The sequence below is a fragment of the Condylura cristata genome, unplaced genomic scaffold, assembly GCF_000260355.1.
Source record: "Condylura cristata isolate star-nosed mole 26May11 unplaced genomic scaffold, ConCri1.0 scaffold00013, whole genome shotgun sequence".
Lineage (NCBI taxonomy): Eukaryota > Metazoa > Chordata > Mammalia > Eulipotyphla > Talpidae > Condylura > Condylura cristata.
In genome coordinates, this window is record NW_004567114.1 from 24,165,316 (window position 1) to 24,180,293 (window position 14,978).

The 14,978-nt window shown below is 36.8% G+C and overlaps 1 pseudogene; it reads left to right on the forward strand.

Moving 5' to 3' along the window:
• LOC105853591 overlaps positions 1-14,978 on the forward strand; it is a 40,397-nt pseudogene that overhangs the window by 16,838 nt on the left and 8,581 nt on the right.

A 14,978-nucleotide genomic window follows, 5' to 3' on the forward strand; every position in this document is an offset into this window, starting at 1 on the left:
TAAAAATATTAGGCAAAGAGTAGCATGGTGTTTTCATATTTACATGCCTTAAAGGAGAGCAATCTGAAAGGGAATGTTTAGAGACTGATTTTCAAGTGCACTCTGTGGAAACTTTTTTTTAAATCGAGGTGACATTGATTTACAACTTTGATGTGTTTTAGAATTACAGGATCTCGCCCTTCAGGTGCTACCATAGCGTACCTGCCACCAAAGCACCCTTAGTCCTCTTACCTAATCTGGCCCAGCACTTTACTGTTTTCCATAATCCACTCTTCCCTCTGGATACACAGATGCTTCTTCCCAACTTTGTTCTTGCCCCTTCCTTTCCCCATCCACCTCTGGTAGCTTCAGTTATAGTCATATTTCTGGTGCTTGCTATTGGTTTGGCTTTATCTGACCCTTTGTTTTGTTCCTCTATAATCCACATATAAGTGACTCAATCCAGGATTTGTCTTTCCCTTTTGACTTATTTGGGTTAGCATAATCACCTCCGGTTCTATCCATGTTGTCACAAATGGCAGGAGCTTTTCATTTTAAACAGAAGAGTAGTATTCCATTGTAGGTATACAACATCCTCTTAATCCACTCATTTTGGGGGGGCACATTGGTTGTTTTAATAGCTTGACAATTGTAAATAGTGCTGCAACAAATGTAGGAGTGCCAAAGAATACAAAAACACTTATCTGGCATAAACTTTTTTATTTTAATCTGGACTTGGAAGTGCTCAGGTTCATTACTGTTGCATTTTGCTGGTTACATGCTAAGGCCAACTGAGTGTGGATTAAAGAGAAGAATCAAGATTTCATTCTGTTTTAGTGGCAGAATGACAATTTACCCAGCATAAGAGAATGTGGCATGGGGGGGTATCTCCAGAAAATGTCAAATATATATATCTCTATGTATGTCTATAAAAGTATATTCACCCAATACATTTGTGTATACGTGTGTATACACACAGAGATAACTTCCTCCCACACCAAGCAGCAGTAGTAATAGTAAATGAGCCTGAATGTTTTTTCCTGCTCTTTTGTAGCCATCAAGATTTTACTCCTAATTCCTTCACCCTCCCCATTATTTCTGTAGCAGTGCACATGACTTGTGGGCACAAAAATGTACCTTTAGACCAGGTATCTCTGTGGAGGCAAATTAGCATTGGCCACTTTAAAGACTTGGAGTAACAGGTCTTCCCCACTCTTTTATTTTTTAGTAAGTAAACTCTTTTATTTTAATAAGTAAAACTTTATAAAGAGGAAAGGGGTCTAAGTATAATCTTATTACCCAGAAGAGGAGATCCAGAATAGGAAGAAGTTAAAGGATATATATTACACATGGAAAGAAACTGTTTAATGCGCACCATAAACTTAGGCATTTATGCTTTCAGAATATAAATGTACCCAAGGACACTCAGGTTAGGGGTCCTGGATAAGATCAACTGAGTAGTTTGCCCCTTGGTCTTCACCAGCCTCCACTGGCAAATGTCAGGGCTCTAAGCTTTCCTTATTCATGTCTTTGGTGTTCCCAAAAGAACAGGGCCATGTGATACATTATCAGAACTTGCCTCTACAGGACACTACCTTATACTGCTGGGCTCATGCATTTCTGTTTTGTGGTCATCTTAAGGGTGTCAGCTCTTACTGTCTCCTCTATGTGTCTAATTTAGTCCACCAACCCTCCTGACATTCTTGGTGTAGCCGTGTTAGCCTCCAAATATGACTAGTATTTGGGTAACTTCTCCATATGTGTGAGCCCTTCAGCGCTACTCACCTCTTGCTTAGATCTGTAGTAAGGAAACACTGCTTTTGGTATTCAGCTCTTTTGGAAAGGGAATTGCTTAGGTTCTGGTTAAGTGAACACCGTAATGTTCTCACAATCCACTCTTCCCTCTGGATGCTCCTTTAAGGAAGGGAAATGTTACTGAACTTGATAATCATGATGAGCTAGGGTTGTTGATAATGGTAGCAGTGCTAAGTAGATTTAGCACTCACATGACCTCTGGAGTATCTCTTGGTAATCTGGACCTAGTTTTCACTAGGTAAAATTGTCTGGGAGAAGTCTTTACCTATCCTAGGACTTGGAAATCTTAAATCTTAAGATTTTTCCCATTTGTCAGTCTGAAAAACTTCTCACCCTCAGCTCTAGGAATATCACCTTTATCAATAATTGAAACTGATTAGATGTAAGCTAGTTCTTCTTACTCTGTCCAGAAATTTTCACCTACCATCCAGTATTTCTTATCCTTTTTACTAGATTTTTAGCCTTTCAGAATTTACTTTCCTCTTAGCACAATTATATACCTATAAAAAATTGGGAGGATCAAAAATATTTATCCAGTTGCTTAAATTATTTTTCAGTATGAATTTATAGCTAGTCTACCTCGGGTGCTAGACTAAATTCACATATAGAATTTAGTTTTCCAATTTTTCTGTTTTTGCTGGTTTACTTATTTTTGTTATTTTTGTGCAGTTATTATTATTTTTAATTTATTTTTACGTCATTCTTCATTTTGTGCCTCTTTCCATCTTGGTTGTAATCCCCATGGACTCCCCACCACCAGTTCATCCGTGTGCCATCACCATCGTCCTTTGCTCCTTTCCCACCCCACGTTTGATCCCCTCTCCACCCCTTAAAATGTCTCTGGTATATAGTTGTTTGTGTTTTTCATTTTTTTCTTTATTACAATTGCTTTTTGTTGTTGTTACTTTCATGCAGGTATGCTGCCAAGGTGACCAGAGAGCTTGTGCTTGTCTCATGGCCCTTTCCACTGCACTACCAGGAATCTCTTACTCCATGTAATATGTGGAATCTTCAGCACGTGAAAGCACATGTGGACTCTTTCAATTCCAGGTAGTTTCCTTGACCCCTTCTTACCTTGGACATTTTCTTGTTTTACTTCCTACTTGAGCCCAGAGTGTACTCAGAATCTGACCTCTGATTATTTTCTCTCTCTTTAAACTCAAGAATGATCATTTCAACTTGAACACAAATTTAACCTTAAGATTCTGTATCTTAATTCATACTAGAATTTGTCTTTTGCTCACATCTTTTTTCCATTCTGCTTTTTTTTTTTTTTCCTTTTCCTGTTCTGAGTGGCTAACTTAAGCCTCCTAGACTGTATGAGCCAACTGATTTGTGCCCTGAAAGAGTCCATCCCCACTCAAATAGAAGAAAAATCAGGGGTAATAAAGGAACCTCAATTCCACCTGTGACCACTTTTCAGACAGTGATTAAATATTCTCTAAGAGTATTTGTGTTTTACTGTTAGTGATGTTTTTGTAATATTATGGCATCTCTTATTATGTACCAGGTAGATTTTTTTTGGCCCTATATTCAACATGTGTTCTCTACTGCTCCTCCTAGATAGCTTCTTCATGGATGTTTTTATTTACATAGATTTTCCAGGCTTTAGAATTGCAGTTAATTTCAGTGCTCCAAATATGGCAATTAATTGCCAAAAAATTCTCTTTGTGTCCACATTTTTTTTTAAAGATTTTATTTATTTATTCATATAGAACTGGGGTACACACCAGAGACACAGAGCATGAGAGGATTCACCAGAGATAGAGTGGGGAGCAGAACAAGCAGATTGATGAAGTACACTGCTGAGAGGAGCAGCGAGCTGACCAGGAGAGGTCTGCCACTGCCATGTGGATCTCCTCCGGGACAGGCGGGGATCGAACTCATGTGGAAGTGGCTTAAGCTTCTTTGTGCTGTGCTTTAACCCGCTGCGCCACCAGGGAGGGCCCTGTGTCCACATTTTTATCTCTGGTCAGAAGAATACGTTGATTTTATCTACCAGGCTCATTCTATGTTACGACTCATTAAGCTAGGAAAGAGTTTAGCTTGTGACAACTAAAAAGCTTCAGTAGAGGAAACCATTGTACTCTTATCAGAATATGAAAAAAAAAATGGAGGTAAGGCAATTAAGAATATGAAAAAACAGATGTTTACTATCATCTTTCACTGCAGTTTGGACAAAGTCTGGCTGCAAAAGTATTTGATAGAAAGTCTCCTCAACCTAAAAGTCTCCATACCTAGAAGTATTCTTTTCCTAAGCCTATAAATAACTGTATCTCTATTAACCCTCACCTTATTTTTGTGGTTTAAACAGACAGTCTGAGTACTTGAAGGAAAGTGTCACACCTATTCCCTGTGAAACTGGCAGTTTTCACATCTTCTTAAGCCCAATTTCAGTTCTTGAAATCTCCCATTCTCTAGCTCACCACATGGTCCAAGACACCTAAGCAAAATGAGCATAAAGAAAAGAGACCAGTTAACTGTGCAATGTATACTCAAAGTTGGTCAGAGTGTAGAGAAATAGGAACTCTCAAATTGGGAAGTTCCAAATGGCAAAGCAGCAGTTCAACTTCAAAAGAAAATAAGAGAGATTTTCATTTTCAATAATTTGGCTAGGTAGATAACCTGGAATAAGCCTCTTAAATTGGAATTGTTAAAATTAAGAATAATAAATATAAAAAATGTTGATAGTGTATGTGAAGAGATCATTGAGAAACTGCAAAATGAAAACATAGCTGTTTGAAAGTTGTCATTTTGACCTAAAAACAGAAAAAACAAACTGAAAAATCCTATCTTCTTAGGAGAAGTGCTTATTTAGGTCTTCTGCCCATTTTTTGGGTTGGGTTGTTTATTTTCTTTTTGTTGAGTTGTATGAGCTCTTTGTAGATCTTTGATATCAGTCCCTTCTCAGGGAGTATGCAAATATTTTTCCCATTCAGTAGGGCTTCTTTCCTTTGGTTACTGTCTCTCACAGTGTACCTAAGCTTTTAATTTTAATGCAGTCCCAGGTGTTTACATTCTCCTTTGTTTTCTTTTTTGCTGGAGATGAGCCTTCAAAGACGTTTCTGGAGTTTATGTCATGGAATGTTTTTCCTGTATTTTCTTCAATGTATTTTACTGTTTCTGGTCTTACATCCAAATCTTTTATCCCATTTGAGTTGATTTTCATGTGTAGTGTGAGATGATTGTCTGGTTTTGTCCTTTTGCTTGTCACAGTCTGATTTTCCCAACACTATTCATTGAAGAGACTTTCCTTGTTGCAGTGTATATCTTTGCTCCATTGTCATGGATTAGTTGACCATAAATGTATGATTTTATTTGTGTGCTTTCAATTCTATTCTGTTGGTCTATGTGTCTGGTTTTTGTTCTAGTACCTTGCTAATTTAATTATTATGCCTTTATAGTATAGTTTGAAGCCTGGAAGTGAAATACTCCCACTTTCCCTCTTTTTAGTTAGGACTATTTATGGGTCTTTTGCAATTCCATATGAATTTCATAATATTTGTTTTGTTTCTTTGAAAAATGCCATTCAAATTTTTATTGGGATTGCACTGAACTTGTAAATTGCTTTGGGTATTATGGCCATTTTGATAATGTTGATTCTTCTGATCCATGAGCAGGGACTAAATCTTTCCATTTCTTTGTGTGTTTGTCTACTTTTTAAATGTGTTTTATAATAGACCTTGTATAGGTCCTTTACCTCCTTTGTTAGCCTTATTCACATGTATTTAAATTTTTTGGGTATGATTGTGGTTTTCTCCATTTATTGCTCTCCAGGCTGATTATTTGCATATAGAAAGACAGTTGTTTTTGTAAACTGCCACTTTACTGAGCTGGTTTATCATTTTTTAAAAAAGATTTATTTATTTATGCTTACAGAACTGGAGTACAGGCCAGAGGTGTGGTAGGTGAGAGGGTTCACCAGAGACAGAGTGGGGAGAAGAACAAGCAGATTGATGAAGTACCCTGCTGAGAGGAGCAGCGAGCTGACCAGGAGAGGTCTGCCACACCATGTGGTCAGCTCCCTGGCTGGGAATTGAACTCGTGCTGCAGTGGCTTTGGAGAGCTTCATAATGCAGTGCTTTAACCCATTGTGCCACCAGGGAAGACGCTGGTTTATCATTTTAATTATCATGTCCTCTGTGAATAATGATACCTTTCCTTTTTTCCCAATTTGTATTTCCTTTTATATAATTGCTTTATTTGCATAATTGCTTTAGCTAGGACTACTATTCAATACCATATTGAATAGTAGTGGTGAATGTGGACATCCTTGACAAGGGTTTTTAAAGAGGCAATCATAAAATACTTTAATAATCATTGCTAATTCTCTGCAAACAAAAGAAAAAACAGTAAATCCAGCAAAAATAGAAGTTTCAGAAACAAATCAAATTTCATATAAAACTAAGAAATATAACAAAAGATTTCTTTTAAATTGCCGCATGGATTCAGTAGTAGAATGGAGATGATGAAGGTAAAATCACTGGACATTAGAATAAATCCATAGAAATTAATCAGTGTGGACAATAGAGATAAACAGACTGAAAAAAGAAAAGAAAAAGAATAGAGGGCGTGAGGGACAATGCCAGCATCTACCCCATCTGATTCCCAGAAGACTGGAGAGCGAGTGGGACTGAAGGCACACTTAAAGTTCTAATAGTTACAACCTCCCAAATTAGGTAAGAGGCTCAAATCTATTTATGCAAGAAGTTGAGTAAATTCCAAACAGGAAAATTCCAAAGTACTCCTCTCTAGCACACAACATAATTAAACTTCTGGAAACTAAATAAAAAATCTTGAAAACAGAAAGATGATGCATTACCTATACAGAATACCAATTTTCATGACAGTAGATTTTCAAAAAGAAAAATAATAAAGTAAGTTATTTTAAATCATTAAGAAGGAAGAGATTACGGGCCCTCCCTGGTGGCGCAGCGGGTTAAAGCACCACACTAAGGGGCTAAAAGCCACTTCTGCATGAGTTCGATTCCCGCCTGCCCTGGAGGTGACCACAATGGCGTGGCAGACCTCTCCTGACCCGCCCACTGCTCACCTCAGCAGTGTACTTCATGGATCTGCCTGTTCTGCTCCCCACTCTGTCTCTGGTGAATCCTCTCCTCCTGTGCATCTCTGGCCTGTACCCCAGTTCTGTATAAATAAATAAATAAATCCTTAACCAAAAAAAAAAAAAAAAAGGAAGAGATTACAATGAAAATAATAAACATTTGGAGGTATACACTATCTTTCTCTCCCTAAGTTTTACAAATCATATTTGATGATTAAAACAAATATTAGAATACCATAAGAGACTCAAGGCAATGATATAAGGACAATGAGATAAGTTTTCATGATGTCACTTGAAATGCTAAAACTATAATAAGGTACATATTTATATCATAATACTTAGAGAACTACTCTGGTGAGTACTCAAATATATACTAAAAAATGTATAACAAGATGGACTGAATAAATACAGATGGAGCCCTAAATAGCCCACAGAAAAGTAAGAAAAGGAAATAAAGGAATGAAAACAAATAGAAACAGATTGAAAAATTAACAGTAGTCACCTTAAATGTAAGTGGTGAAATACACCAATTGAAAAATAGAGATAGGCAAAATAGATAAGTGTGACTCAAAAATATGCTGTGTAGAAGAAACTTCAAATGAAATGAAATAGGTTGAAAACAAGATTTAAAGATTTTTCCATGCAAACATTGATCAAGAAACTAGGAGTTATATTAATATCTGATAAAGTAAATTTGAAAACAAAGGATATTACTAGAGACAAAGAGGAATATTTCATAAGACAAATGCAGATCCACCAAGAAGATAAATTCTTAGTTTCCTAGAGCATCTGTAACAAAGTACCACAAACAAGATGACTTAAAATAATAGGAATTTATTATCCCATTGTTGTACAGAGTAGGATTCCAAAATTATGGTGTTCACTAGGCCATGGTTCTTATAAAACCTATAAAGGAAAATCCTTCCTTGCCTCCTCTAGCTTTTGATATTTGCTAAAAACAATTGGCATTCTTTGGCTTATAATTATAGCACCCTAATCTCTGCTCTGTCATTGTATGGCTTTCTTCTCCCTGTATATTTGTGGCCCAATTTTTCTTTTTTGTAAGGAACACCCTAATCTTTTTTGTAAGGGACCTCATCATAAACTGCATCTGTTTCCACATGAGGTTGCATTTACAGATACCAGAGGTTAGGACTTTTGGAGGACACAGTCAGTACTTAACACAAAGATATAATTACCCTAATTGTGTATGTATTCAACAACAGAGTCTCAAATTGCCTGAAGTAAAACTGATCTAGATAAAAGGAGATACAGACAAACCACAGTTACAGGTGGGGATTCCAACACTCCAATTTCAGCATATGATAGAACCACTAGACAGAAAATCAGCAAGAGCCTATTGATGCATTATGCTGAATTCTACCTAGCAATCAAGAAATAGATAATCTCAATCTTAAACCAGCTCTCCCAGAAAATTATAAGAGAGAGGACACTGCAATTTATTTTAAGTGACTGGTATGGTCATGATATTTAAACCTAATAAGGGAGTATAAGAAAGAAAATGACAGGTAATGTTCATTAATGAACATGGATTTTTAAAATCTTAAACAAATTATTAGCAAAATAAATGTAGCAACAGGAAAAAAAATTGCATATTATGACCACACTGAATTTATTCCTGGAATACAGCAGTGGCTCAACATTTAAAAAACAATTGACATAATTTCCTTCTCTAATAACAGATTAAAGGAGAAACACCATGTAAGCATGTAAAGTTATATAGTCACTTGGTTAAAATCCAGTACTTATTCTTGACTAAGGGGAAAAAATGCTGCTAGCAGACTAAAAATAGAAGGAAACGTCCTTCTGGAGCAAAAAATAAACCTTCAGCAAGTTTATCTCCTATTTACCTCTGGAACAATGAAGCATTCTTTTTAAGATTTAGTACAAGATACACACTATCTATTATCACTTCCATTAATCATTGTTCTGGAATCCCACACCAGCACAGTAAGGCAAAAAAAGAAATAAATGTATAAGCTTTGGAAGGAAGTAAATAAAACTGTCATAAATCATAAATGACATCATTTTCTTTGTAGAAAATCCAAAATAATCTATAAATTGTTAGATTAAGAACACTTAGCAAGCCTACTAAATTTGCTAACTATGCTAAAAAGGTACTTATACAAACTAATTACATTTTTTTTTAAAGATTTATTTGTGCATACAAAGCTGGGGTACAGGCCAGAGGCTCAGGGGCAGTGAGAAGCTTCACCAGAGACAGAGTGGGGAACAGAACAGGCAGATCGACGAAGCACACTGCTGAGGGGAGCAGCGGGCAGGTCAGGAGAGGTCTGCCACGCCATGTGGTCACCTCCGGGGCAGGCGGGGATTGAACTCATGTGGAAGCAGCTTTAGCTTCTCAGTGCTGTGCTTTAACCCGCTGCGGCACCAGGGGGGGCCCTAATTACATTTTTACTTAGCAATGAAACTAATATAAAAAATAAAAATAATTCAGAAACTTTAAAAATATAAACAACTGGCCCTCCCTGGTGGCTCAGCGGGTTAAAGCACAGCACTGAGAATCTAAAGCTGCTTCCACATGAGTTCAATCCCCGCCTGCCCCGGAGGGGACCCACATGGCGTGGCAGACCTCTCCTGACCCGCCCGCTGCTCCCCTCAGCAGTGTGCTTCGTCGATCTGCCTGTTCTGTTCCCCACTCTGTCTCTGGTGAAGCCTCTCACTGCCCCTGAGCCTCTGGCCTGTACCCCAGTTCTATATGCACAAATAAATAAATCTTTAAAAATATATATATATAAACAACTAAAAAACAAAGCTAGTAAAAGACACACAAGACCTACACTGTGGAAATAATCATTTAATGAATTAATGTTACCCCAAAAACAGCGATGCACCATATTCATGGAATGGAAGACAACATCATAAAGATGTCATTCTCTCCCAAATTAATGTATTTACTCAATGCATAAACAATCAAAATCCTAGTAAATGTTTGCTCATCTTAAAAATTCTGGGATGTTTATGAAAGTGCAAAGGGGCTAAGAGTAGACAAGGTACTCTTGGAAAAACACAAGCTGGGGACACATACCTATTTACTATGAAAAGTCTTGATTCAGATTCAGTAATTAAAGATAGGTGATATGAGTAGAGATATAAAGTATCTGCCAGAATAGAATGAAAGCCTGGAAGGAGACTCATGTAGATATGGAAACTTGAATAATACAGCTGTCCTGTCAGAACAATGGAAAAGGAATAATTTTTTTCAATAAGTGGGGTTGAAGTAATTGGTTATCGATATGGAGAATATTAAATTATAGCCTTACCAAATATTACACACAAAAATATTATCAGGTGGGTTAAGAATTTAAATGTTGGGCCCTCCCTGGTGGCGCAGCAGATTAAAGCACAGCACTAAGAAGCTAAAGCCACTTCAGTGTGAGTTCAATCCCTGACAGGTTGGTGATCCACATGGCGTGGCAGACCTCTCCTGACCCACCCACTGCTCCCCTCAGCAGTGGACTTCGTCACTCAGCCTGTTCTGCTCCCTACTCTCTCTTGTGAATCCTTTCACCACCCCTGCACCTGTGGCTTGTACCCCAGACCTGTATGCATAAATAGATCTTTTAAAAAAACAATTTAAGTGTCATAGACAACTTTATAAAAGTTTTAAAAGCCAATATAGATGTGTGCTTTTCCAAGACATACTTCTCATTCAGGGTTGTGATAAGTGGTAATCCTTCAGTCCAGTCTACTGTGCCCTCAGCTTGTTCAGATTCTAGCTCAGTCAAGAAAAGTCATTCTTGATTATATAGGCTTAACCATATCCCCCGTTATAGATGCTCAAAGAGTGCTCTTCTTTCTTTCAGATATAATTTACATAAAATAAAGTTTATAGCCTGATGGAATAAATCTTAAATTTATAGCCTGCTGGATTTTACATAAGTAAATCATCTGTGTAAATCACCAGATTAAGTCACTGAACTAAATTCTCCCAATTATTACAAAAGTTGAGGCAGTAAGGGCTGGACAAAAGTATTGGCTAACAAATAATGAAAGATTTATAATTAAGGCAGGAGTCAGTGCAACTTTCAGGAAGGACCCTAAAGGGAATGGATGTCACATATTGGCCCTGTGTGTGGGGAGGCCATTTAACCACTGCAAGCAATTTCTAATTCATACTCGTCATTTTTTGAGCTTCCCTTTCTCTTTCTTTGTTTCTCTCTCTCTCCCCCATGCATATATGTATGTATTTGTATATGCTATATATTACATAGATTTGTTTCATTTTTCATTCTGATTTCAATGTTGTAAACTTTTAATATTTTCCCATGTTTAATACTGAAAATTCCCCCTCCATGGACTTACTCATTATTATCATTTTTCTTTCGAGAAAGTTTTGACTGTACTTATCAACAGTTTTTTCTTATAGATGACTTTTCAGATGATTTTATCAAATAGTCATAAAAATATGAAACATTCTGGGAACATGTCATGCATTTAGTTTTTCAAGTTTTTATTCATGTCCCTGTCGGCAGGAGCTGCTGCATGAGTTCTGGTGCTTGAAATGTGGATTAAATTGGTGTCTAAGCTTCCCACCTAATACCCTTCTACCCAGACTTTTTTCATTCTCAGTTTCCCTTTTGACTGTGCTAAATAGAGATAGAAACAACATGTGATAACTTTAGAGGTCAACTTTGGATTATGGAGGAACCACAAGACAGAATAAACTGGATCCCTTGAACCCCATTTGAAAATGAACTGTCCACTGATCTAAAACACTCCGTTTGAGTTTAGGTGATGATGGACTCTTACTTTTTTGGGGGGGAGAGGGCCACTATATTGGGGGACTGTGTATTATAACTGCTAGTTGAGTCTCAGTAGTACAGCCCTTAGGGGTTTTTCTAGATTTTTCCATTATAGAAGCCATACTGTTTTAATTCTTTTTAATATAACATTAAGACAACATTTTCTGAAAAATAGAGATTAGGAAAAGTGAAATCACTCTAATACTGCCATTCAGTGATAGCCATTTTAACATTTGATTTTTATCTTTTTTAAAAATTATGTTTTTTTAAGCAAACATTGATTTTCAGCACTGAGTATATTTTAGGTATGTAACTGACATACCACACTCACCATCAAAGCCCCAGTAATTCTGTCATAGTCCACCCGGTTCCCTTCCTCCATTGCTCTGCCCTCCACCCCCACTCTCTCTGGTAATCTCAGTTCTGTAGTCAGGTTTCCAGGGTTTGTTTTGTTTGTTCCATTGCTTTGATTTGCATATTCCACATATTAGTGAAATCATCCAGTATTTGTCCTTTTCCTTACTTATTTTGTCTAGCATAATCCCCTCCAGTTTCATCTATGTTGCAAATGGCAAGATTTCACCCTTTTTAAAAATAGCTGAGTAGTATTACATTGTGTACATATACTACGTCTTCATTATACACTCATCTGTGTTGGGTACTTAGGTTGTTTTCATAGCTTTGCTGTTGAAAATTGTGTTGCAGTGAACACGAGAGTACATATATTCTGTCAAATTAGTGTTTTGTATTCTTTGGGTAGATCCCTAGGAGACAGGCTACTGAATTAAATAGTAGATCTACTTTTTAATGTTTTCAGAAACCTCCGTACTGTTTTCCGCAGTTCCCAGACCAGCCTACATGCCATCATCAGTGAGTCATTGTTCTTTTTTTCCTCAATCCTTGCATGTGCTGGTTGTTTCTAGTCTTTAATATAATGGGCCATTCTCACAGGTGTGAGGTGGTATCTCATTGTGGTTTTGTTTTGCATTTCCCTGATAATAAGCATTTTCCATGTGCCTGGTACCCATGTGTATGTCATCTTTGGAGAAGTGTCTTTTCTACCCATTTTTTTCATTGGATCATTTGTTTTCTTGTTGTGGAGTTGTATGAGGGTTTTTTGTTTGTTTGTTTGTTTGTTTGTTTTTTGATTGGAGTATTAGTGCCCTGTTGAATATATGATGTGTGCATATTTTCTCCCACTGGTAGGTATCTTTTCATTTCAATGATAGTTTCTTTTGCTATGTAGAACGTTTTAGTTTGATGAAGTCCAATTTATTTTTGGTTTGTTTCTCTTACATTTTTGGTTGAGTCCCTAGAGACATCACTAAAGCCATTATCATAGCATTTTGCCTGTTTTCTGCTATGTATTTATAGTTCAGGTCTTACATTCTTTGATCAAGATTTTGATTCATTTACAATTAGTTTTATATATGGTTTGAGAGAATAGTTTAGTTTCATTCTTTTGCATGTAACAATCCAATTTTTCTACTGCCATTTATTGAATAGACTTTCCTTTCTCTATTGTTCCTTCTTGACTCCTTTGTCATGATTTCTTTTTTTTTTCAGTTGTCTATCGGTTGATCATTCACTCTCTGAACTTTGCCATATCATGATTTAAAATATCCAGTTTACATTTTCTAAGTTCCCACTTGTAGTATTCAGATTTGGCAATTAAAAATACAGGATCCTATTAAATTTCAAATAAGCAATGAAGAATTGTTTATATAAAGATGTTCCATGCGACATGGGAAATACTTGTGTTTTTAAACTGATGTTTGTTTGAAATTTGTATTTAACTGAATTTTATTTAACAAGGACTTTAAACCACTTAAAGAACAACCCAGATGCTTTTTTTGAACTTTGTGTGTCAACACATCCAGTCTTTTCCTGGGATCTAGTTGCCTCATTATCTTGCTTACTGGTGATCCTTATTAAAAACAGCAACAACAACAAAAACCCCAAATACGTAGTTGAAGTTTCTTATATAGCTTGTTAGAGAATCATAGACAATGAAACAGCTATAAGCCTAAATCCACCTCACAGATATTGGACACCCCTCACCAAAGTTCCTTACCTCCCTCTACATGGTAGGGCCAGTTCATTTCCACCATTGGAAAAATTCTGAGCATCTCTGTGCCCCAAAGTTCAGACTCAACTTCCTTGAGACCCCAACGTACATTTCTCTGTACTAGGCATAAGTGTTTTATGTGCATTCTTTTATACGACTGACTGACTAGAGTGACCAGTTACCCTGGTTGATAGGAGATTGTCCAAGTTTTAGTACTGTAAGTTCTAGTCCCAAGAAACCTCCCTCCTTGGAAGGAAAATCCTAGTTTTGGGATACAGTTACAAAATTCATATAGTGATACAAAATTCATATAATGTCCCAAAGAACCATTGGTTTTAGTGTCAAATAGATACAGCATAGTTTATTTATCATTTATATCTATCATCACTGATTTTCCCTTGTCCACTGGTGTTGGCGGCTGTGATTTGTATTGCAACAGTGCATCATCCACTGCCGCATCACTCCAAGTGATGAGGTTAAAGTGTGCAATTTAAGTGCATTGTTATCATGACTGTTAACAATTAGACCTTGGCTGCTTGTGTATTAAATGTTTTGCTTTTTATCAAGATTGTGTTTTTTTTCTAACATTGTGAATATTATGACTATGTCTTGCAAGAGTTCAGATAATGGGAACAATTACACTACCAAATGCCAACATTTAGTTATTTTAATAATAAATGTGTTGTTTTAATAATAAAAACAGATTTATGGTAAAATAGTGGAAAAGTGAACAATAAAGAAAAAGGCAGGAACCAATAAACTATCAGATAAAATAGATTTTAAGCAAAAAAAGGGAAAAGAGTCAAAGATGGAGGTTATATACTAATCAATGTTTCACCCCATCAAGAAATCATAATAACCACTAATATATATGGATCCAGAGGTCACCTAAATATATAAAACAAATATTAAGAGACCTTAAGGAAGAGATGGACAGCAACACAGAAGGGGCCTTTAGCATCCCATTTAGACCAATTGAGAGATCTTCCAGACTGAAAATTAACAGGGAAACAGTTGCCTTAAAAGGAACATTGAGGGCCCTCCCTAGTGGCACAGCAGGTTAAAGCATAGCACTAAGAAGCTATAGCAGCCATTGCAGCATGAGTTCAATTTCTGGCCAGGAGGGAGGAGACCCACATGGAGTGGCAGGCCTCTCTTGACCTGCCTACTGCTCCCTTCAGCAGTGTACTTCAATACATTTGTCTGTTCTGCTCCCCACTCTGTCTCTGGTGAATCCTCTCATCCCCTGCACCTCTGGCCTGTA